The 24,058-nt window shown below is 31.1% G+C and overlaps 1 protein-coding gene and 1 pseudogene across 3 annotated transcripts in view; one reads left to right on the plus strand and one right to left on the minus strand.

The window, feature by feature from the left end:
- The window catches only part of FSTL5 (follistatin like 5), a 498,432-nt gene that overhangs the window by 214,908 nt on the left and 259,466 nt on the right, over positions 1-24,058 (minus strand). The gene's annotated exons all lie outside the window — the stretch shown is intronic.
- LOC112483975 lies at positions 359-477 on the plus strand (annotated as a pseudogene).

A 24,058-nucleotide genomic window follows, 5' to 3' on the forward strand; every position in this document is an offset into this window, starting at 1 on the left:
CAGACAAAATTTAAATATTGTTCATGTTGTTGAGAAAAATGTCAGAACAATCAAATAAGCATTGTTAATAAGCAATGCAATTTTTAATAGGTAAAAAAATCTTTCTTTTGGAAACTGAAAAAAAACCTATGTACATAGATCAAGAAAATTCATCATATTCCAGACAAAATAATTTCAAAAGTTAGTGAAATGATATCCATATGTAGACAAAACATTCATACATATATGTATGTATGTGAATACATTATATATCTTTATGATATGTATCCTATATAATCATAATAGCTTGACTATCTTTAAGCACTATAAAAGTTGAAAATAGGTAAACCTAAATCTAGATTTAAAAATAGCTACTATAGTCTACAGCCATGCCATCCTAAATAAGCCCGATCCTGTCTGATCTTGGAAGCTAAGCAGGATCGGGCCTGGTTAGTACTTGGATGGGAGACCACCTAGGAAAATCAGGTGCTGTAGGTAAAAAAAAAAAACAGTTACTATATAAAAAGTTACTTGACAGAGAAAATAAAATATATAAAATATACTAAAATACATAATTATTATATAAACATAGTTTTGAAAACTATAGCATTTTTGGTAATGTAATTCAGTGCATTTACGAAAAGACAGACTTCATAATTTGAATAAAAATAAATTAAAAGAGGCAATACTTCAATCCTTGGAGTCATCTCGATATTTAAGGAGAAAGATTACCTAAATCATAAGATTAATGATAATAGTCATTGAATACACAGGGCAATGCTCTAAGCACTTGATACATATTAACTCATCTAATTTTCATTACAATTCTATGAGGTAGGTAGTATTAGAATCCCTATTTCATAGCTGAGGAAAGGAGAGCACACACTGGGTAACTAATTCAATCAGGGCAAAAAAGCCAGTGAGCTGCAAAGCCAGGATGTAAACACAGGTTAGCTGACTCCATGGTGCACTAAGATATTCTGCTTTTACAGTTGATTTCAAACTAAAATGACTATGTAGTGATGTGGAAAATGTTGATGTGATGATAATTGAAAAAAAGTAGGATGTAACTCAAATAATCTGAACCTAATTCTGGAAAAAAAAAAAAAGAACATTTATATGTATTCTATGCACAGAAAAGCTGGGAGAAAACGTTAACAAAGTTTTGAGTATACTGGCATCACCTATGATTATTATTTAAAACAAAGACTAAATTATACTGTCATTTTTTTGTTTCAAAATTTTAAAAATACATTATTTGAACATAAATACTTAGCTAACTAATTTACTAACTATATAGATAAAACTGGCAGTTGATATTCTCAAAATGCTACAAATTAAGAAAGTTATTTTAAATTAAGAAATTCTAACCTATCAGAAGTCAATTAATGCTCTGGCAAGAATCAACACAGAAAAAAAAACATTTCATGTGATTTTTATTGTCTAGAGGAAAAAAAGAATTAAAGAATTAAAGTTGATCATCAGAGGCATTGCCTGATCATTCTAGGAGGCAAATATAATACCTCTGGACTAAAACAAATGTGAAAATTGCAGTGGGTGAGGAATCCTACTGTTATCCGACTTTCTTAACAGTTTTTGACAACTGACTTCTTTATTTATATCAAAAGACTCTATATTTTGAGATAAGAGTTGCCTTTAGTTATTCTTTGTCTCAAAATATTTTTAAATGATTTGAATTGTTAGTCCTTCACAAGAAGAGAGCCAAAATTATATTTAGAGATAGATTATGTATTAATATATCTACTCCTAATTTAGATTCAATAGGAATCAGATATTGTTCCAGCCCCAGGCAGACACATGGTATTCTGATTTAGTAGTTTAGGAAGGGAGGGAAATTATTGAATAAAATGAGGCTAGCCTATTTGCCAAATATTAATTTACCTTAGTCAACCTACTAAATAAAAAAGTTACATGCAAAAAAAAAAAAAAAAAAAAGATCAACCTACTAAATTGCTGATGAGTTTACTTGAAATTTTATTTGTTCTGTGACAGGTTTCTTCCTTGACCCTGACCTTGCTTCTTTACATGGAAATGGGTGGAATTTCTTTCTAATCTAGTATTGTCTACTGCGTGTTGTAAACATATGCCTTCATCCACTTAGGCCCCTTCCACTGTCCAACTCAGCATTATTTGACATTATAGCAGCAGGAAAGTGGGATCAAATAAAAATTGTAAATATAAGAGAAAGCTATCTGAAAAAGGTGACGTCTTAGTTGTGCTAACTCTGAACTGGAGAAAGGAGAAGAAATGGTGTTCAAGAAAAAAGAGAGTATCTTTTTTAAAAGCACAGATTAAATAAAACAAAGCATGGCAAGTTCCAAATATGTTGAGTCAAAATCTGTGAAGCTAGATAATGCTACAAATGAGAGAGAGGGGAATAAGTAAAGTGGTGCTCAGAAGGTAAGCCAAGGCCAGATCACAAGAAGTCTCAGCTTGATTCCCAGTCATAGAGAGTTATAGTAAGATAGTAACCATTTTGAAATTTAGAAATAATACCTGTTAGCAGCTTAAAGATCAAAAACTAAGTTGAGGATTATTAATTAGGAGAGGTTGCAATAATCTAGGGAATAAATCCTGAAGAGCTAGCCAGTTAGTAAAAATGTGGATGGGAAGGGGGCATTTTTGAGATATTTAGTTAAGCAGAATTTTACTGTTGACAACCGATTGTCTGTTTAGAGTGGAAGGAAAAAATACTAAGAGTAGTGCAAAGATTTGGGCCTGAAAAATAGGTGCTTATTTTATAGAGGAAATAAGGGAGTAATAATGGTTAGAAAAGAATGATGAAAATGTTGATTTATTTCAAATTTAACATGCCATTCAAAGGAGCATATATGATAATTTATCAAATTGTGTGTGTGTGTGTCTGTGTGTGTGTAGATTTGAGCTAGGAAGGGAGAGAGAGATAAAGATTGAGACATATGCAATATAATTAAAGTCATATATCACACAGGAAATATGTATCAGTAAAAGAAAAGGTAACAAGCATGGATAGAAAAAGAGAAGTTACACAGTAGTTAAAGGAAAGTATATCATGTAGCCAGGGAAGAATTCACAGGATTTCTATGTTCTTTATTATCTTCTGTTTCAAAGAATTAATGAAATTGGTCATTTTAATCCTCCTTCTCTCCTTTCTCTCTCTCTCTCTCTCTCTCTCTCTCTCTCTCTCTCTCCTTTATCTCCTTCCTCCTTCCCCACTTAATTTTGGAGAGGGGTTTGGCCAGAAGAGAACTTTTAGGTAGTGAAAACTGCCCATCACTAGAATATCAGGCTTTTCATCCATTCTAACTGAATCTTTCCCAGCATTCCATGATTTAGCTGTGTTATACAGCCCATAATGCCCATAGTGTGTCACACAGGAATGAGAAAGAGAACATAATTGTAACAACGCCTAGGGAGGCAATAAAAAAAAAGAAAAATAACAATAACAAAAAACTAGTAGGTTAGTGTTCTGCCTCGATTAACGTGTAGACATTTGGTTGCTAAGGAGAATGGGTAAATAGGCACAGGAAGTAAGAGGGGAACTGAGAAGAAAGAAATTAGCATGTTAGACACTTATTATTTGAAAGCCAAGGTTATTACAACCTCTAAAGAGTTTGAATGCCACTAACTTTAGTATGCTGTCATGAAAGGGTCCAAGAGTGGTAGCCACCATGAAGGGATGGGTATTCAGTGCTGATAACATACACTTACAAAGCCTGGGATTTAGGAAAAAATCTGCTTCAGTTACCATGATTGTCTAATTTTGGAAGATCCTCTGGATATAGGCATACTTGCTATGGGGCGGGGTGGAACAATAGATGAACTATTAGGCGTTATCAAGCCCAAACTCTAAAACCTTAAACACAAAGCATTGCTGCTTCAGAGAGGACATGCATGACTAGTTGCAAAGATGATATCTATCTGCATGAATAGCCCAAGCTGGAGAAGTGGGACCTGCTGTTTGTTTACACAGTAGATGTACAAAATGCATCTCAGGTTTTGATTAGAATGTCATCCTTTATTGCAGTAGGCCCTTCAAAGATGCTTATGCCCTAACTAGGGATTCTCAACCCCCGAGCCATGGACAGATACTCATCTGTGGCCTGTTAGGAACCAGAACGCACAGCATGATGTGAGGGGCTAGAGAGTGAAGCTTCATCTGTATTTGTAGCCACTCCCCAGTGATGTGAGGGGCTAGAGAGCCCCTTCATCTGTATATACTTCATCTGTATTTGTAGCCACTTCCCAGCGCTAGCATCACCACCTCAACTCCACCTCAGATCATCAGGTATTAGATTCTCATAGAACTGCTGGTTCCTCATGGCAAAAATGATGGGAATCATTGCCCTAACCCCTAGGACCTGTGAATATATTATGTGGCAAAGAGGGCTTTGCAGATAAAATTAATGTGCCATTCTTAGAACAAGTAGATTATTCTGGATCCAGGAAGGCCCAATCTGTTCACATAATTCCTTAAAAACCAGCAAACTTTCTTCAGCTGGAGTGAGAAAGATGTGCTGGAAAGGGAAATCAGAGGGATTTGAAATGTGAGAGGGACTCAGTCAATCGCTGCTGGAATTGGGACTACAAAGAAAACAGAAAAGTGAATATGGGCAGATCTAGAAGCAAAGATTGATGTTTAGCTGACAGCCAGGAAGTAAATAGAGACTTACAAATGCAAAAAAATGAATTCAGCCAATGACTAGAACGAACTTGGAAGCAGATTCATTCTCAGAGCCTTCGGAAAGGACCACAGCCTTTCCTACAACTTGATTTTGCCCTTGTGAGACTCTAAGCAAAATATTCTACTGAACACGGTACTGAGTCTTCTTACCTAGAGAATTGTAAGATAAAAGGTGGTTGTTTTAAACTGTTAAATTTACAATAATTTGTTATGGCAGCAAGAGAAAACTAATATATAGATATTAATGGATGAAATTGCTGAGAACTTGGATTGTATAAATAAAATTATGATGTAAAGATAGCACAATAGAAAATTCTTAAGAACTCATAAAAGACAAATAATCTGAGACATATTTTGTTTCATTTTGAATATCCCACTCTAAAAAAGGCGTTGAACAAAATGATGACTACAATTTCAGATGACAAAGAAGTTAACCAACTTTAAACCCCCTTTTACACGTGGTTCAGTAATATATGCCAGGTAAGCTATTCCTTATGACAACTATATAATAAAATAAATATTGCAGGTGTAATAAAATGTGAAACATGATATAGACTTGTAAAATTTCACTGTAAGTAGTAGAATATAATTATATGATGATAGATGTCTGTTCAGATCTCCTAATAACACTTTAAACTAATAGACACCATTTCAGAAGTCTTTCTAATATTATGAGATTAAATATGCTGCTATCTTCAGTTAACACTGCTGGTGCTTTGACTCATTCATAGCTCCCCTAGGCAGTGATCAAATCATCAATCTGAGATTGGCCTCAAAAATTCTAGAAACCTGCCACAAACTTATGGTGAACCTACGATCACTTTTTGAAAACATCACCACAGAAGCCAACGTGTCGGGAGGGACAGCAGAGCCTGCCTCTATGCCTCAGGTCTCAATTCAGAGAGCAGCATGTCTATCCCACCTGTGCTTTCCTGTTGTTTAAATAAGACTGAATCCCTGCTGCCTCCCTTCAAGTCAAGATATCCTGTCAGGGAATGTGGCCCAAGTGCCAATAGACGTTTATAAAATTTAGGTTTAAGAAAGTTTTAGTGTCTATACTAGCCCACCTCCTTCATTTTTATAATCCCAAAGAACTCTCATAAAATGAATGTTTTACTGTCCTCTACCCATCACTTTCCTGTAAGTGAAAATTTGGAAATGTGTAGGGCCAAGAGGTAGAAGCAGTTGAGAATATTTTATGATGCTGAGCGTGTCACATTTTAAGCTTCATGGATTTTAAACACACACTTTTGAATAACTCTGCCCTCATACTGGAACTTACTAGTCCAGCTGTCTTAAAAAAGATGGCAATTACCACTTCATCATGTTCAGTGATATATGATTTGTCTCCTTTTTATTCTTTTCAGAGATTTAAAGATTTAGAAGAACAAAAACAGGTATTTTAAGCAAAGGCAATTCTGAATTATGAAAATCTATTGAAAAATATAGAAGTAATGTTTCTTTTAGATGTGAAATAAAAGCTTACAGAGTCTTACTCTTCTGTGTACAACTATTTTTTTTTTTATTTCTATAGGTATTTATGTTGAAATTGGGTGGCAGAATTTGATCAATTATTAAAACTGAATTCCAAAGCATTTCAGGTACAGGAAGATGGCAATGATGGAGGAGATGCAAAGGAACTGGAGACATAAACTGGTGATGGACTCCTAGAATATATGATATGCCAGGCAATACTGATCATTACTTCTTAAAATGTGTAGTTGTGAAGCTATGGTATTTTTTCCCATATATGTTTATTTTTCATGAGAAATTAGGAGTAATTTTGGCTTGTTCTAAACAAGCAATTGTCGAAATTGTGTGTATGTATTTGTGAGTTCTATCCAGCTTTTAGAACGTGAATGCTTTTATTATTTTATGTCAATCTTATTCATGGACGTGAATACGATTTATGCCAATCTTACAGTTTCTATGTTTTTTGGCAGCTCTTCTCCTGTCCTCCCCCTTCCACCCTCTCCGTTGGTACATAATTGCATCATATGACAGAAGAGCCCTGTACAAAACTAATATTCCTTTGAGAATTATAAGGCTCTATATTTTATATTGGAAAATTTAGTTGTAGAATACAATGCCAAAGGAATTGTAAGTGCATTGTTTTGAGACATTTTTCAGTTATATAGTACATCCTGAACCTTTTTACAACAAATGTGAAAAAGAAGTATTAAGTATCTAAATTTAAAATGATTTCTTATTGGAGATATTTTCCATTTATTTGTATTTTGTTTATTTTATTTATATAATAGAAAATAATTTATTTAAGTCATTTAATTTTTACTTATTTCAATATATTTTTTTAAAAAAAACTTCCATAAAGGGTGCATTAAGCATATCAAGATTTTCCTAAAATGGAATCTTTAATAAATGGACTCTATCCTTCATATGAAAAGCTACTAAAGAAAGTTTGTAGCTGTCAGAATTTATCAACTATTGACCTTTTACTTCCTCCTTTAGCCAAATTCCCACAAATCTAACCCTTTCTCTAAAACACATAAATTGCCTCATTGGCTAAAATATTGGGTCAATTGTTCATAAATTTTGATTCAACTCCAATTTATGTTTTCTTGCTTGTCCTTGAATGTAGAAGACACAGAGATTTGAAGGACTTTGGATCTGCAGCTGAACACTGAAATACTAGAACTCTTATGGCAAGTAATAAAAGTTATTAATGAAAACACTAATATTCTCATGTCAAAATAGAAGAAACTGAGAATTTGGGGAGACATAAGTATTTATCCCAAAATAAACTAACAAAAAATAGTAGTCTGCCAGTATCCATTCAAAAGAGAAAAACATATGTATATTAATTTTTATGATGATCTATTATTGTTTTATAAGACTATTTTTAGAGCAATTTTAGCTTCACAGCAAAATTAAAAGGAAGGTAGAGATGTCTCATAATCCCCTGCCCCACATATGCACGGTCTTCCCTACTATCAACCTTCTTCATCAGAGTGATACATTTGTTAGAATTCATGAACCTATCTTAACACATCACAATCACCTAAAATCCATAGTCGAGATTAGGGTTCACTCTGTGTTGTACATTCTATGAATTTGAGATCATTTATTTTTATTATATTTATTTTTTATAGTTTTCAGTCATCATCAGGTGACTGAAATATCTGAAATAAACAAGATGAGGTTTCTTGTTTATTACTATTATTTTAATCAATATATCATTTTTTACTTCTTGATTGAGATAAAATGAATATAGACTAAATTGCATATATTTAAATGCATAATTTGACAAGTTTTAATATGTATGCACCCCATGAAAACGTTACCACAGATAATAAACATATTTATCACTCAAAAAGTTTTTTGTATCCTGTTGTAAATCCCTTCCCTACATTCTGCCCAATCATAATCTCATACCATCCCCAGGCAAACACTGGTTCTTTCTGTTACTATAGATTAGTTGGCATTTTCTAAAATATTTTTAAATGGAATCTAGTACATACTATTTTTCCCTCTGGCCTCTTTAACTCAGCATAATTATTTTGATTCATCTATTTTGTTGTGTGTATCAATAGTTGATTCAACAGATAGTTACTAGACTTATTGCAGTGATCAATTTGTAAGGTATATAAATGGTATATTTGTAAGGTATATAAATAGTATATACTTTACAAATGATATATACTATGTTGTATACCTGAAACTAATATAATATTCTATATCAACTATAATTAAAAATAAAATAAAAAATAGTTGATTCATTGTTATTGCCAAAAGCCATTCTATTATATGGATATACCACAATTTATTTATTCATTTACCAGTCATTAGACTTGTGAGTTACCTCCAGGTTTTGACTAGAACAAATAAAGTTGCTATAAACACTCATGTATAAATTTCTGAGTGGCATATTCCTTCATTTTTGTTGTGTAAAAACCAAGAATGGTTGTATTGTATGTTTAACTTTTGTGAAACTACTTGTTTCCAAAGTGATTGTTCTATTTTACATTCCCATAGACAGTGTATGAGAATTTCAGTTGCCTCATATCTTTGTCACCATTTGGTGTAGTCAATCTATAATTTTAGCCATTCTAGCAAGAGTGTAGCAATATCTCATTGTAGTTTTAATTCTCATCTCCTTAATAATTAATAGTATTGAATATTTTCCATGTGGATATTTGTCATGTGTATATCTTCTTTAGAGAAACTTCTGTTAATTTTTTTTGCCCATTTTTAAAATTGAGTTTTTCTTCCTATTATTAGGTTAGAAGAATTCATCATCATTTCTAGATAATGTTCTTTTTTAGATATATGGTTTTTAAATGTGTTTCTATTCTGTGATTGTCTTTTCATTTTTGTAATGATATTTTTAATAAGTAGAAGTTTTGATTTTGATGAACCAATTTAATAATTGCTTCTCTCATAGTTTGTGTTTCTTATGTATATTTAAGTAAGCTTTGCCAACCTAAGGTAAGTAAAATTTTATTGTGTATATATATATATTTTAAGAATTTGACAGTTTTATCCAATATCTGTCCTGGATAATACTATAAAATTTAGATTGCCAAAAGTTGAGTGAAGATTAACTAAATGGATCTCAAAAGGGAGGAATTTCCTATAGAAATACTAGAGAGCAGGAAGAACAGGAAAAATTAGTGACCAAAGAAACCCACAAAATTCACAGTTAACTCTGTAGGTGCTTCGGCTTTGGTTTATAAGAAATGTCAGATTTAAAGTTCAGGTTTTTACTTTTTCTATTCCAATTTATAATTCCCCTTAGTAAGCCTAATCATTTATTAATACCTGGCATGTCTATAAAGCACTGTGTGCTACCTCTATGGAAAATAAAGGAACAGGTAAACAAAGGAAAATAAAGCAAGACCATCAATCAACTTTTGTGGTTTCATATGAAGGATTTCGTATAATCATAATGATGAGGCAAAAGAGATTTTAATCCTACAATGGAGCAGGAATAACAGGAAGGATCAACAAATGTGGGACTACTGTTTCTGTAGAAGAACTGTTCTACCTTATAAATTTGCTCTGCAACAACAATATAATAAAAGATAATATTCTCATTACCTTGTAGAGTCTTTTTATTACCAGATGGTGTGACATAGCCCTCAAACATTATTTTTGGCATATTTTATGTTAAACTAAAATGTCAAAAGAGAGACCAAGAGTGAAAGACAGCAGAACTTCCAACTAAGCAAAGTGTTTATATTTATTTCTAAACTGAGAAACAACATTAACTTTCATTTTTTGTTATGTTTGATAGCATCAATTCCTGATCTCTCATTAATTGGTTTTTAAGGGAAAAGATAGAAAAAAGGGGAAGATTTTCAGCTTTCTCTGAATCAACTACTTAATCATATGCTTTATAACTTTAAATTTAAAAAATGGCCAAATATGATACATTTACATATAACCATTATGAATAATCTTAAAGAATAACATTTTTGAGACCAATATTTTTTAAATTTCAGTGCTCTTCTTTTAAGCATGTCATGAGCGGATGATCATATAGATTAAGCCTATGAATAAAAATGAGGAAACAATTTCCATTGGTTTTCTAAATTATTATGGGTATAATATTTTAAAGATGATGGCCATTATTTATCTAATAGCAATTATGTTACATATTTCTTCTTGTAACACTGAATAAGAATATGTTCTTTTATGAATCACAAAATATACTTTCTGGACAACACTTAATTTTATTCTCAATGTGTTTTACTTGAGAAAAAGAGAGAGGCAGCCCATTAGACAAAGTTCTTGTGTTCAGAAGTAGCCATTAACCTCTAAATAATCCTAACAATGCATCAACTTAAGTTGCTGGCTTTTGAAAATCAAAAAGCCTTTATAATACATGTAATTTGGCTCAATAATTGTGAAATAATAGTTCAGAATATACTTAGTAATGATTTTACTCAATGACAGAATAAGGAAGTTCAAGAATGAAAAGAGGGAGAGGATGCTTATTCACTCTTTCAGATATCACATGAAAAAGAGCGAATAGAAAAAAATATTAAATGAATAAGATAAAATAAAAATCAGAAAAGCTGGCATTGAAACTGATCCAGAGACAAGGATAATTAATATAATAAGCTATGATCAAAGTGTAGCTTGTATTATGTCAAAGCTTATCAAAATGAATGAAAATATAATGAGAATACCTACTTGAAAGGTAACCAAATTAATTGGTGTTGATCAAATTCAAATAATAATGCTTTATATTCTTGGAAAATTACATGCTAAATCAAAACTGTTTGGCTTAACAAAATAGTAAACTATAAAATAAGCTTTTGATTATTTGAATAATTTTTGATATTAGAACACGTATTTGTTTTCCTGACTATTCTTATTTATTTGCATATTTTGGTTGAATCACTTGCATAATTTCCTTAATGATATAAGTTTTAATCAAGCTCTTTTATAAGTGCTCTATTATTCCTAAAATTTACAGAGAAAAATACTCTTTTCCAAATTTCACTTAATGCAGTATTTGTATTGAAAAATTTCAGCAACTATATTTATGTATGTATAACTTATATGCTTCAGTTATTTATTTGTTTGTTTGTTTATACGCTTCAGTTATTAAAATGTATTTGATGTGAGTACTTGTATTCTGGGTTGAACTATGTCCTCTCAAAATTCATATGTTGAAACTCTAACCCCAAGTACCTGAGAATGGGACCTTATTTGAAAGAGGGTTATTGCAATTAGTTGTTAGGATAGGGTCATTGGAGTGAACCTTGATCCATTATGACCAAAATCTACATAAAAAGAAGAAAACTGAACCCAGGGACATCCATGAAGGAGAAAGCCATGTGAACATAAAGGTGGCCTCTCACAAGCAAAGAAGAGAAGCCTGAAACAGATCCTTCAGTCATCCCTGAGAAGGAATCAACCCTACTGAAACCTGTATTTTGGACTTCTAGTCTCCAGACTGTGAGACAGTAAATTTCTATTGTGTAAGCCACCAAGTTTGTGATATTTGTTACAGTAACCTTAGCAAACTAATACAACTTGTTTATATCACTTTATCCCTAAAATATTCCCTAATTAGTTAACTACCAACTTTCCTACACACTGAGTCAAACATTTTTACAAATCTGCCATAAATGGAGAACAATTGTGTAGAGAGAAGGGCAAGAACAGGATTCTCCTCGAAGCCCAGTGCAACAAATGGCACACAGTGGGACAAGGCCCCAGAATCAGAAATTAATGTCCTACATTAGGACAAAAATAAATTGTTCAACATAAAGTGAAGGGAGAATAGGGATAAAATAGTTTGAAACAAGTGAAACATATTTTGATCCTTTGTTTAAAATTTAAGCACATATTTAAAATGTAAGTAGCCAGACTGATATATGTTTTTTGAAACTAAGTATACCTGGGCTCCTTAATAAAGCATGAAAATGTGACTTGTGTCTTTCACAGACTACACTAAAACTTAAACCATACTTAAATAAGTTTAAAAGATAAATCAAGAACAACCCCATATAAAAGTTCAAGTGTCTAAAGTAGTATAGTGTCTCATAAGCTTCGATTCACAATAGCCTAATTGTGTAGGAAGGTTTAAGAAGCGTTTTTAAATGTACTAATTTAATTTAAATGTATCTAGTTTAATTTATATACTTTGATAGGGCAAGCATGTCGGTCTCTATTTCAACTTCCACAATTCAAGAAGAAAGCAAAGTAAAACAAAACAAAAAAAATGTGATCTTTAGAAAGATAAATTAACTTTTTTCAAATCAATAATAATAAAAAGCAATGTTAAGACAAAATTCTAGCCTTTTGCTTTTTATTTCCATGTTATTTATACTATACCATATTGTACTAACTCATATAGCAGAGCTATGTCTGTGCAATGATTTTTCACAGGTATCATAAAAATAAAATTTTATACCAACATTATCATATTGAATTTAATATCTTTTGAAATTCATTCATCTATTATTGTTTCATTCATAAAATATGTATTAAGAACATATTATCTACTTAAATATTGTTGCCCCAATCCTAAAAGGTATGCACAACCAAATATCTATAACATGTGAATATATCAGGTTACATAGCAAAGGGGAATTTAGGTTACAGATGAAACTGGGATTACTAATCAACTGATTTTGAGATGGAGAGATTATTCTGGAATATTGAGGGGCCCAATATAATCACATCGGCCCTTGTAAGTGGAAGAAGAAGGCATAAAAGAGAGAACTAGAATGGCGGCTTGAGAAAGGCTTGACCCAATGTTGCTGGTTTGAAGACAGAAGGGTGGAGCCATGAGCCAAGGAATGTGGTTGTTTCTAGAAGCTGAAAAAGGCAAGGAAACAGATTCTTCTCTAGGACTTCCAGAAGGAATGCAGACTTGGCTCTGACATCTCTATTTTAGCCCAGGGGTACTTTTGTTAGATTTCTTATCTACAGTAATCTAAGGTAATAAATTTGTGCTGTTTTAAGCTTTTTTTTTTTTTTTTTTTGGTAATTTGTTAAGGCAGAAATAGAAACAAATATAGATGTTATCTCTACATCTTGTGACCAAATCTAGAATTCTGAAAAATAATCAGAATTACAGCAGACTATGGTAAATGATATGGTGGAGAAATATGAATTAGCCTAGAAATACTTAGGCAAGTCCACTAAACACAGCATAAAAATTGGGAAGGAAATGAGACATAAAGGAAGAATACACTTTAATTAAGAAAAGTGTGGAATAGTATTGTGGTTTAAGGTGAGGGATCAGCGGATATAAAGACTATAAAGCAAAAAAGAATGTAGTATTTTTGGATAGTAGGTCAGGATAGTAAGTTTATAGCTTGTGAATAAACAAAACAAAACAAAATAATAACAAAAAACTCCAAATTCCATAGGTGAATTATTTGACAGATAAATGCATTTAGAAGGGTGCACTCTATATCTTGAGGGCACTGAGTCCATTAAAATGATTTCAGGATGAGCTTTGTATTTTTGGAAAAAAATATTCAGGTAGAAAGGAATAGATTAAGAGGGGGCAACAATGGGTGCAGGGAAATCACATAGAAATGATGGCGGCCTGAACGAAGAGACTTGAAGAAGGATAGAGAAAAGGGACCAGATTTAGATATTTCAGCAGAAAGATTCAGCATGGATTTTTAATTCTTTGAGTAACAGGAGAAAGGAAAAAATATATACTTTTGTTGCTCTAGCAACTGAGTATATGCTGATGTCATAGTCTAAGATAGAAACACAGAAATAGACATAGATGTTGACATGATATATACAGTGAATTTAGGCTTGAATTAATGGTACTGAAGTGTCAGAGGAGAATCCAAGTGACAGTGACCGGTAGGTCAAGGATGGATTATAGTTCTAGTGACAAGTCTGGTCTGGAGGTGTCTATTACATTATTACAGCGTATAGATCACAATTGCCAAAGAAGAGTGGGTTAGATGAGAAGAAGGAAAGTCATAGAGACAGCACTTGGAAGGACTTCAGTCTTAACATGCTGACTAAAGGAACTCATCATCAGATTGAGGAATGACCAACAATACATAGATTTCCAGGAGAAATGGTGGCTGGAAAATCAAGAAAGCAAGGATTTAAGTTGTAGGGAATGGTAAACAATTTCACATACCGAGGAGACACCAAGTAAAATAAGGATCGTAAACATTCCATTTGGTCTAGTAGCAAACAAGTTACTGTTGACATCGGCAAGAGCAGCTTCCTTGGAGTGGTAGCCTGGAAATTAGCTTTGAGGTGAGTACAGGAATAGCGAGAATAAATAACTTTAAAAGTTTACATAAGATGAGAATACAAATATGGTGTCAGTTGGAAGAAAGAATGCTCTTTAAGGGGGGAGAAACTGCGTCCTTAAAATTATTCATGCAAGGTAGCTATCATAATGTGAGAGATCAATGTTATACTATATAAAGACGGAATCGTTTTTAGACTCAAGTCTTAGAGGATGTAGTTAAAAAAAATGGATACAGAGAACAGGTGTGAGAAATATCATGAAATGTAGAAGTGTTTCCTTATATTGTCACTAGAGGTAATGAAAAAAAGATGAATGTGGATTCAGATAAAGGATAGATTTGTCTAGAAAGTATGACCTGTCTCTCTTTACTCCTCGGGAAGTGCATTTGATGCCAATAAACTAAATAAACAAAACTGACTTATAATGTATAGCTAATTGATTCTTAGGCACCTACAGCAATAGTAGAAAGCTCTCCATTCTACATAGTACATAAAAATTTTGGTAATAAAAGTCAATGTACCTTTTAATTATTTGCATATACTTGACAAAGTAGTTGCAGATACATTTAATTTGGTATTTTTCAATTGTAATTAAATATACTTAATATCAAATTTACCATTTTAAGCATTTTAAGTGTACAATTCTATGGTATTAAGAACATTCACATTGTTATGAATCTACCACTGTCATTCATTTCTAGAACCTTTTATTTTCCCCAGCTGAAACTTTGTACCCATTAAACACAAACTATCTATTTTCCACTCCTTCTAACTCCTGATAACCACCATTCTATTTTCTGTCTCCTTGAATTTGATAGAATATTTCATGTAAGTAGGATCATACAATATTTGTCCATTGGTGAATGGTTTATTTCACAATTTCCTCAAAATTCACCCATTTTGAAGGATGTGTCAGAATTTCCTTTCTTTTTAAGGCTGCTTAACATCTCATTTTGTTCATCCATTCATCCAAGGTGGACACTTGGGTTGCTTCCACAGTTTGCTAATGCAAATAATGCTGCAGTGAACATGGTAGTACAATTATCTCTATAGTCCTTGTTTTCAACCCTTTTGAGTATATGCCCAGAAGTGGAATTGCTGATCACATGATAATTTTGTTTAATTTTCTGATAATTTACCTACAATTTTCCTCAGCAGCTGCACCATTTTATATTCCCACCAGCAATGCACAGGGTTCCGATTTCTCGCCAATACTTATTATATCCTGTTTTTCTTTTTCTTTTTTGGTTAATAGTTATCATAATGGATGTGAAATAATGTTTCATTATGGATTAGATTTGCATTTCCTTAATGGTTAGTGATATTGAATATCTTTTTGTTTGCCTATTGGCCATATGCATATTTTCTTTGGAGAAATGCCTATTCAAGTCTTTTGCCCATTTTTTAATTGGGTTGTTGGTTTTGTTGTTGTTGAGTTATAAGAGTTCTTCATAAATTCTGGATATCTCTCATCAGATGATTTGCAAATATTTTTTACCATTCTTTGAATTGCCATTTCACTCTGTTGACAGAGCTTTTTAGATGCACAAAGTTGTTAATTTTGATAAAATCCAATTTATGTATTTTATGTCCAATTTATGTTGTTGTCATTTCCTGTACTTTTGGCACCTTAGTCAATAAATCATTGCCAGCCAAATCCAATGTCTCAAGCTTTTCTTCTGTTTTCTTCAAATAGTTTTATAGGTTTAGCTCTTACTTTTAGGTCATAGATCCATTTTGAGATAATTTTTGTACACGGCATGAGGTAAAGATCTAGCTTCATTTTTTTAATTTTTATATGTGGATATCCAGTTTTCCCAATACTGTTTGTTCAAAAGGCTGTCCTTTGCCCATTGAATAGTCTTGGCATGCTTGTTGGAAGATATTTGACCATGGATGTGAGGGTTTATTTCTGGACTCTCCATTCTATTCCATAAATCAGTCTTTACACTAGTACCATGCTGTTTTGCCTGTGGCTTTATAGTAAGTTTTAAAATCAGGAACTGTGAGATCTCCAAATCTGTCCTTCATTATCAGGATTATTTTGTTTATTTAGAGTCCCTTGAAATTCTACATAAATTTTGGGATAGATTTTTCTATTTTTGCATAAAACATCAATTGGATATTGATAGGGATTGTATTGCATCTGTAGGTCACTTTGGGTTGTATTGAAATCTTAACTATGTTAATTCTTCTAATCCATAAACATGAAATGTCTTGCAGATATATTTTAAATCTATCACTTTTGCAACCTCTTTCTCCCCAATGTCAAAAATTTTTACAAATAAAAATTTAATATAAACGCAGTTTGCTTTTAAAATGTTAAATTTACAGATCATTTTATAAATTGATAGATGAATATAATTAGATTCACAACTTTTTCAAGATAAAGAATTATACATTTCTATCTGGGATAGTGTTTTAGCTGGAACCTAGTTTTTTAAAAAGTAGTAGACTTTTAGTATCAAATATACTTCTTTTCTCCTTCTAGTGAAATCCAATTTTTAAAATTTTACTTGCTTAGATTTCTGACAAGTTCACAACCATCTAATCCGTTATGCTCAACCAGGTATAAATTCTACCACTATTATAAGAACATGACAAATACAAGGTTTTTTTAAAAAATTATTATTAATCATTCTATTCTTTCACTAATAGATGATTTGTTCATATTACAAACAAGAGTATTAAAAGTATACGGTCAGGGATGTATAAGAAATGAGCACATCCTGTGTAGATTTTTTTAGACAGTACCACTCTCTAAGAGCCTATCCAACTAATTTAAGAAATTTGCACCATAAATTTCTGACTTTGATATAATTATGCATCCAATTCCTATAGAGAGATTTCAGGGTCCATTGAAATAGTAGACTCAAAGCTGACACGACACATACTTTCCTTCAGCTATTCCTATGTTAGGTTATATTTTGTACAATATTATAAATAGATTATTGACAATGATAATATCACGCTTAATTATCTCTTTCTATTTGAAAGTGTGATAAAAGTTGAAAGCCAGTCATACACCAAATTTTACCATCCACATCACCATTCATGTAATGACACATAGCAGCCAAGAAAGCAGTGTCTGTATAGGGAGATGACAGATATTCACCTTTCTCTAAATATCTGAGGTCTCTGATAGATGGTACAAGAAACAATAGCTCTTAATGACCAAATTGGCATAGTTCAGTTCTTAACACTGAAATCATGTCTCAAAAAAAAAACTGATGAAATTGTTCATAAAACTCTTTCAGTTCAAATCTACTAACACATTTAGAGCTATACATTATCTAAATGTATGAATAGTCTTTCAACTGATACTGTTTCTATGGAGACAGCTATATACCATTACAAATTTTCATACTTTAGTATTTTCATACTAAAAAATATTAGTAATTTTTGTAAGCTGTCTAGGCTTGAAGAAATGGTAAAAGGTCAAGTAACACAAATTATAAAATGAGTTATAGGGATAGGAAATATTAGATGCAATGTATTTTGCTTTATTGGATTCAGCAGCAGCCAAGAGTGAGTAGTTTATGAGAAAAAGCATGCAATTCTTTGCTAAAAGGGCAAAAAAGGTCACCGTGTAGCCTGGATTTTGAGGAATAATCTCAGTTAAAGTTGATAAATCCTACTATCTCTGTAAACTATCATAATGTCTCAAAAATCTTATATTTCAGCAGGTGATAACTTGACAAGTCATGTTTAAAATCAAAATAAGAAAATCGTTCATAAATCTTAAAAGATTGAAAAACACAAACTAAAGAGGCAGTGTAGTCTCACATGAATTTTTGTTTTTTGCTGGCATTGCTTATTTCGTATATCTATAACTATCTGTGTGAAAATGTGCTACTTTTTAAATTATAAAAACTAGGAATGCAGTGCTAATATAAAATCTTTTCCAAACATGATGTTTAAATAAAGTTGTTTAATTACAACATGAGGTGATAACTAGAGAATATTTATAGGCAATGGTGCATGTAGCACTTTCATCTGTTGTTTAAACATAGTTGAAAAGTGTTAAAATATTTAATTATACATTTTTAGTGGAGTGTCAGAATGTCTCAAAATGTCTGCAAAGGGCACGATAATAATATACACCTTTAATGAGACTTTACAAAAGTAATTTTTTAAAAAAATGTGTCAACTCTTAAATAAAAAAATCACACTCAACGTAGCAGTAAGATAAACTGATCTCAAAAGAAAATGTTACTAATTCATATATTCTACCAAAGATGTAATCATTGGAAAAAATGTTGAGTTGTCACCTATGTTCTTTTCAGAATGTTCATATATACAGTTATAAAAGATGATTCTAATAAAATGAATTGTGTCCAAGGAAATATGAATTGTACATATACCATTAAACAAAATTGTAGGTTTGGATCTTTACTTTGCTCAACTAAATTAGTTTTCATTTTAATCTACATTTTTTTTTCAGTAAGAAAAAAATGTTAACCTTGTCCTACTTGAGTCACTCAAAAATTTTGCAACAAATTCCTTAGACTTATTTTTCTTAACAAAAAATTATTGTATCACATATATAAATTATTTCTACTATAGTTAAATGATATATTAATGTTTCTAGAGATAATGACAGTGTTTTTTAATTTGAAGTTTGACAAACCAAGAATTTTCATCAGTTAACTTATTTAGATGTCTTCTTTGTAAAATCACAGCAAACTTGTTAATAAGATTACTATTAATACTAAATTTGGATTATGAAATGTATATATTCTAAAAATTTTTGCTAGAAATTACCAGTCTTATCCTTCACCAAGTGTCTTAGGTCTTTTCTCTTAAATAATCCTTAAATCCACACCCTCTATTGACCCAGTTATCCTTGTTTAGTCTCCCCAAATTTATTACCTAGAGGATTGCAACCTGTAGTTAGTGGTGGTCTGGTAAATGTTGAAAAACAAGTTCTCTGAGATGCAACAAGGTGACTTGCAGCAATTACCAATGTCTGTGGTGTAAAGGTTCCCACCATGGGCCAATTTCCAGTTTCTAATGTAACATCACTGGGACAGCAAAACTCCTGAAAATGTAATCATTGATTTAAACATATCACTGATTGTACTAATCTATTGTTCTTCCTGCTTCTGATCGTGCTTCTTAACTGCATCTTATACTCAGCTTCATAAATAATTTTCCTAAAGTTAGATCTGACAATTCCATATTGCTGCCAATATCTTGCTTATCACTATGTAGATTATCTCAGATTCTCAATATTGTTTTCACTGTTTCAAGATCTAGCTGCTACTTCCCTCCTAAGGTTCATTTTTCATTAATTTCATTTTGCACTTCCATGTTCCTCAATGACCAAACTGCTTACAAATGTGTACATTTGCTAATGCATTTTTTTTTTTTTTAGAAAAGCTTTAATCTCCTTGATTTAAGAACTCCCATTCAGCGATATACTTAATTCAGAAGTTATTTCTGTTCAGAATCCATCCCTGAGATGGTCCCTTTTCTGTTGTCCCATGGTAGTTTATACAAGTCACTTTTATCTTATACAATATTATTTCATAATTCCTTTTTTCTGTTTAATTTCCTAGAGTTGAGAAGATAAACCGTTTCTTATCTATCTTTATATTTGTAGTGACAAGCCTTGATAATGTCACATAAGAAAATAACAAATGTTGGTTGTTTTGTATAAAGTTAATAATTGAAACATGAAATATTTATTTAAATATGTAAAAGTATGTAATTGATCACTACACAGCTGATAAATTTTAAACTATAATATATGTAAAATATACCACGCTTAATCTTCTTTTCCTGGCTTTCTTCTTTCTCTCTTCAATCTCTCTTCTCTCTGTCTCTCTGTCTCTTTCCTTTTTCTGTTATATCTTCTCTTTCTAATTTTTATTTTAGGTGAAAGTATTTATCCCTTTAGAATAGACAAGTACCATATACTAAGATGTCTAATTTACTTATTAATTTAGTAAAGTATTATTGTCATGAATGACTAATTATAGCAACATCAGAAGAAAGACAGTAGTCATTTAATGTCCTTCAGGCAGTCACTATAAATATGCATTACCTCTCAAGATGACTTGTAATCTGTAATGTCTATAATGCTTTAGACATCATAAATGCTTTTCTTTAGTCCTATTTGGTTCCAGAACAACAAGGGTTGTTTGAATAACTGGTAAAAAGTTTACTACAACTTGCTTTTTTTTTTTTTTTGTAGGAACAATTTCCATTAGGATAAACACATTTCACAGTGAGTACATTGCAGATGATATATAATATTCTGTGCCTCACATAATTCTCAGTCAGACAGCTAAGCAGCACTTGTTGTAGATGCCTCCTGTCCATTTTTGTTAAAAAATTTAGCTTAAATCTATTTTTAAATTGTCACCTAAGGACAAATATTTATCAGAAATTTAAGATAAATATACTTTTTATATTATAGAAAATGATCATTCCATAATTTACTAAGGATGATAGCAATGGCAGATTATGCTAAAATATTCATTCTCCAAATAACATTGCAGAGATAGAGGTCCATTATAAAAGAATGAAGAGAGTTGTAATAGAATTTCCTTAAAAAATTAAACTTCGTTATTAGATAAAATTGAATATAACAGTCAAAAGATTGAGCATTACTAACTAGCTAATAATCATCAAATTAATTATTTATATAAAAGTATAAAGATAAATGTGTATTAACAATTCATTCTGTTAATTCTTAAAATGCTTGCTAAAAACTCATTTGTTTTGGAATATATATAAAAGGGATCACCATAGAAAATATCATGCACTGAATTACTATAAAACATGTTAATAAGCTATTTTGCGCATATCTTGTTAACATAAATACATACATATATACATGCATTTCTTTTCATTGTGATGATCCTGAAGCGCAACATAATATTTCAGTAATTCCTGAATATTAAAGACTTATTAGGTTATGTTCAGTGTAGTACATTAATTCCCTTGGGGTTCTTAGAAGTAGCAATGTGCCAATATATCTGAAATTTAACTTTATATGTCTCAAATTTTGCATGGCTTTCTGTGTTCCCTGCTTTAATAAACAGCATCATTGTTTATCTTGGTAGGCAAGCTAAATAATTGGATATTATCCTTGATCCTACCCATTTCCTGCTATGCATTGCAGAATTGAGATGATTTTGCTAATAAGTTATTTTCCAAATATAACCACCTTCCTGAATTATTACTACTGACCCTCTAGTTCCGGCCCCATCATCTTTAACCTATATTACTGTAAGTCTTAAATCTGGTCACTAGAGTCTGCTATTTTTCTCAAATGAAGTTCTTTCATATACTAATGATCTAATATCTATGAATGATAACATAATATTTATATTTTATCGCTCTGGTTATTAGATGGTTCCAATAAGTAATACTTTATTACAGCAACTGTGATTTCCTAGAAAAATTAATTTTCTTTTTTCTTATACTGTCATTATCAAATCTATATTCCATTAAGATGTGTTTCACATAAAGAGAGATGGAATTTGAATATAATCATGAATACTTAGGTGATTTAAAATAACTTTCTCAAGGTTTTTAATATTTCCAAATTTTAGAATCCTATTACCTATTTTTTTAAAAAATAAATTAGTTTCAATATAAATGTTCACAGTTGTTACATTATTCTTGCACAAACCTAATTATTTTTATGCTTAGGAGAAACATCTTTCTTTGGTTCTTTTTACACATAAAGATCATTTCGAATTGATAGAAATTTATTTAAGTGTGACATTAGAACTATGGACTGCAATTCATATCAGTGTATTCAACTTTCAAGAATCTATCAAAATTATACAAACTCCTCATTTCATATAACATTAAAGTTTAGTATCAAAGTGAAAGCAATTTATAATTTAACTACAGAACTAAGGTACATAGAAAGCATTTTCAAAACAAATACCCTTTCTTTGGGTAGGTAATTTAGTTGTCTAGAAATTCCAAATGAAAAAAGTTCCTAAAATCAGTAATCATATAATAGCACATTGTCATATTAATAGAACTTGACTGCAAAAAGAAATAAATATAAACATCTATTTGAACATCAAGTCTGAAATCAAGTGCCTCAATTCACATATTGACATCTTGTCTGTTGGCAAATCACTTGCATTTACCAACAGATTTAAAGCAAATATATAGTATCCCATGCAAATAAAACGGAATCAAAATTTTAATTTAATTTTGAGTCAGAAGAAAATAAAACATTGAATCTTTATAAGTTAATAATGAAACTATTAATCTTCTTTAATTATATAAAAAAAAATCTATATACTTCACTAAAACTATTTAAGACAATAAAATGCCAGGGTGAGGAGTATCCATAAACTTACCAGAAGACTTACAATTTCCTCTAAGTTTTTAAAACTATGTCTTTGATTTCAATTTAAATTTATTGAATCCCATTAAATAGATTTCCATGTGTTTTCATCAAACAATGGATGATAAAGAATATTTGATGCTCACACTAAGAATTTATTTTAAATATCTTAGTAAAACCAAAAAGTTTTTAATAATAACAAAAATTCTGAAGAAAAATTAAGAATACCATCTTATGCCTATTAGAATATATAAAAATAATTCATGTTATCCAGAAAAAAAGGCATTTTCTATTTTGTAGAAAACATTATAACTACTGTAATAACACCATAATAATATAATTAACAGTTGATGGTGTGCTGTTTTGCTATTAATTTTTTCCTGTTTGCAAATTAGGCTTTACTTTTTTCCATTTTATACCATAGCAGAAAAAATAATAAACTGCAAGTCAGGAAATCTGTCTATCATTGTATATACCAGTAAATAATGGATCAAGATAAGTTTCGCAACTCCAGCCTTACTGAATTCTTCCAGATATTCATTTAGGGACTTTGTAGTTTTCTGGGCTTTCTTTTTGTGAACTATCAGAGGTAATGCATTCTGGATGTAAAAAATGATTACTTTTTACCCTTACTATATCTGTCATTTTTATCACTGAGAGTATATATTCTTAAGGGAAAGAAATCTCATCTTTTCAAGTCATTTTAGCTATCACAACATTCCATACACATAGGTACTTACTACATAATTTTTGAAAAGATTGTTTTCTCATTATTGTTATATATTTTTATTCATGATACTACCTTAGTATTTTATGATAGAGTGACTTTGTAAAATCATGTCATTATACAAAGCCTGTCACTAAACTTCACAAAATCTAGGTTTAGTTGTAAAGTATTATAGCAGATAGAGAAAGCAATAGATATGTTTTCTATTCACATTTAAGTAAAAATATCTTCTTGCTAATGCAGACACAATCCGTATAAGTTAGTATTGCTATCTCTGAAGGGTCATTATATATAGCTTGATGATCTGTTTACACAAGGTTGTAACACTGAAAATATAACACCTTCCAGAAAACTGCTTGGTGAGACCACAGGAATATTAAAATATGCTATATGTTTCCAGCATTACTTATAAAACATTATCTTCTCTAAATGATTAGGTTAACATCATTTTTCATAGTTAAAGAGATAGTTTTGTGATTATCAAAAAAAAGGCAGCTTATAATATCATTGTTGATTGCAAGAGCTTTCATTACCTAATATCTTTATGACTCAGAATATTAACAAAGTAGATTTTTCGTGTAATGTATAATTTTGCCCTAATGGCAGAATCATTACAATATTTATTAAATTC

This window comes from Pteropus alecto, unplaced genomic scaffold (assembly GCF_000325575.1).
Source record: "Pteropus alecto unplaced genomic scaffold, ASM32557v1 scaffold166, whole genome shotgun sequence".
Taxonomy (NCBI): Eukaryota; Metazoa; Chordata; class Mammalia; order Chiroptera; family Pteropodidae; genus Pteropus; species Pteropus alecto.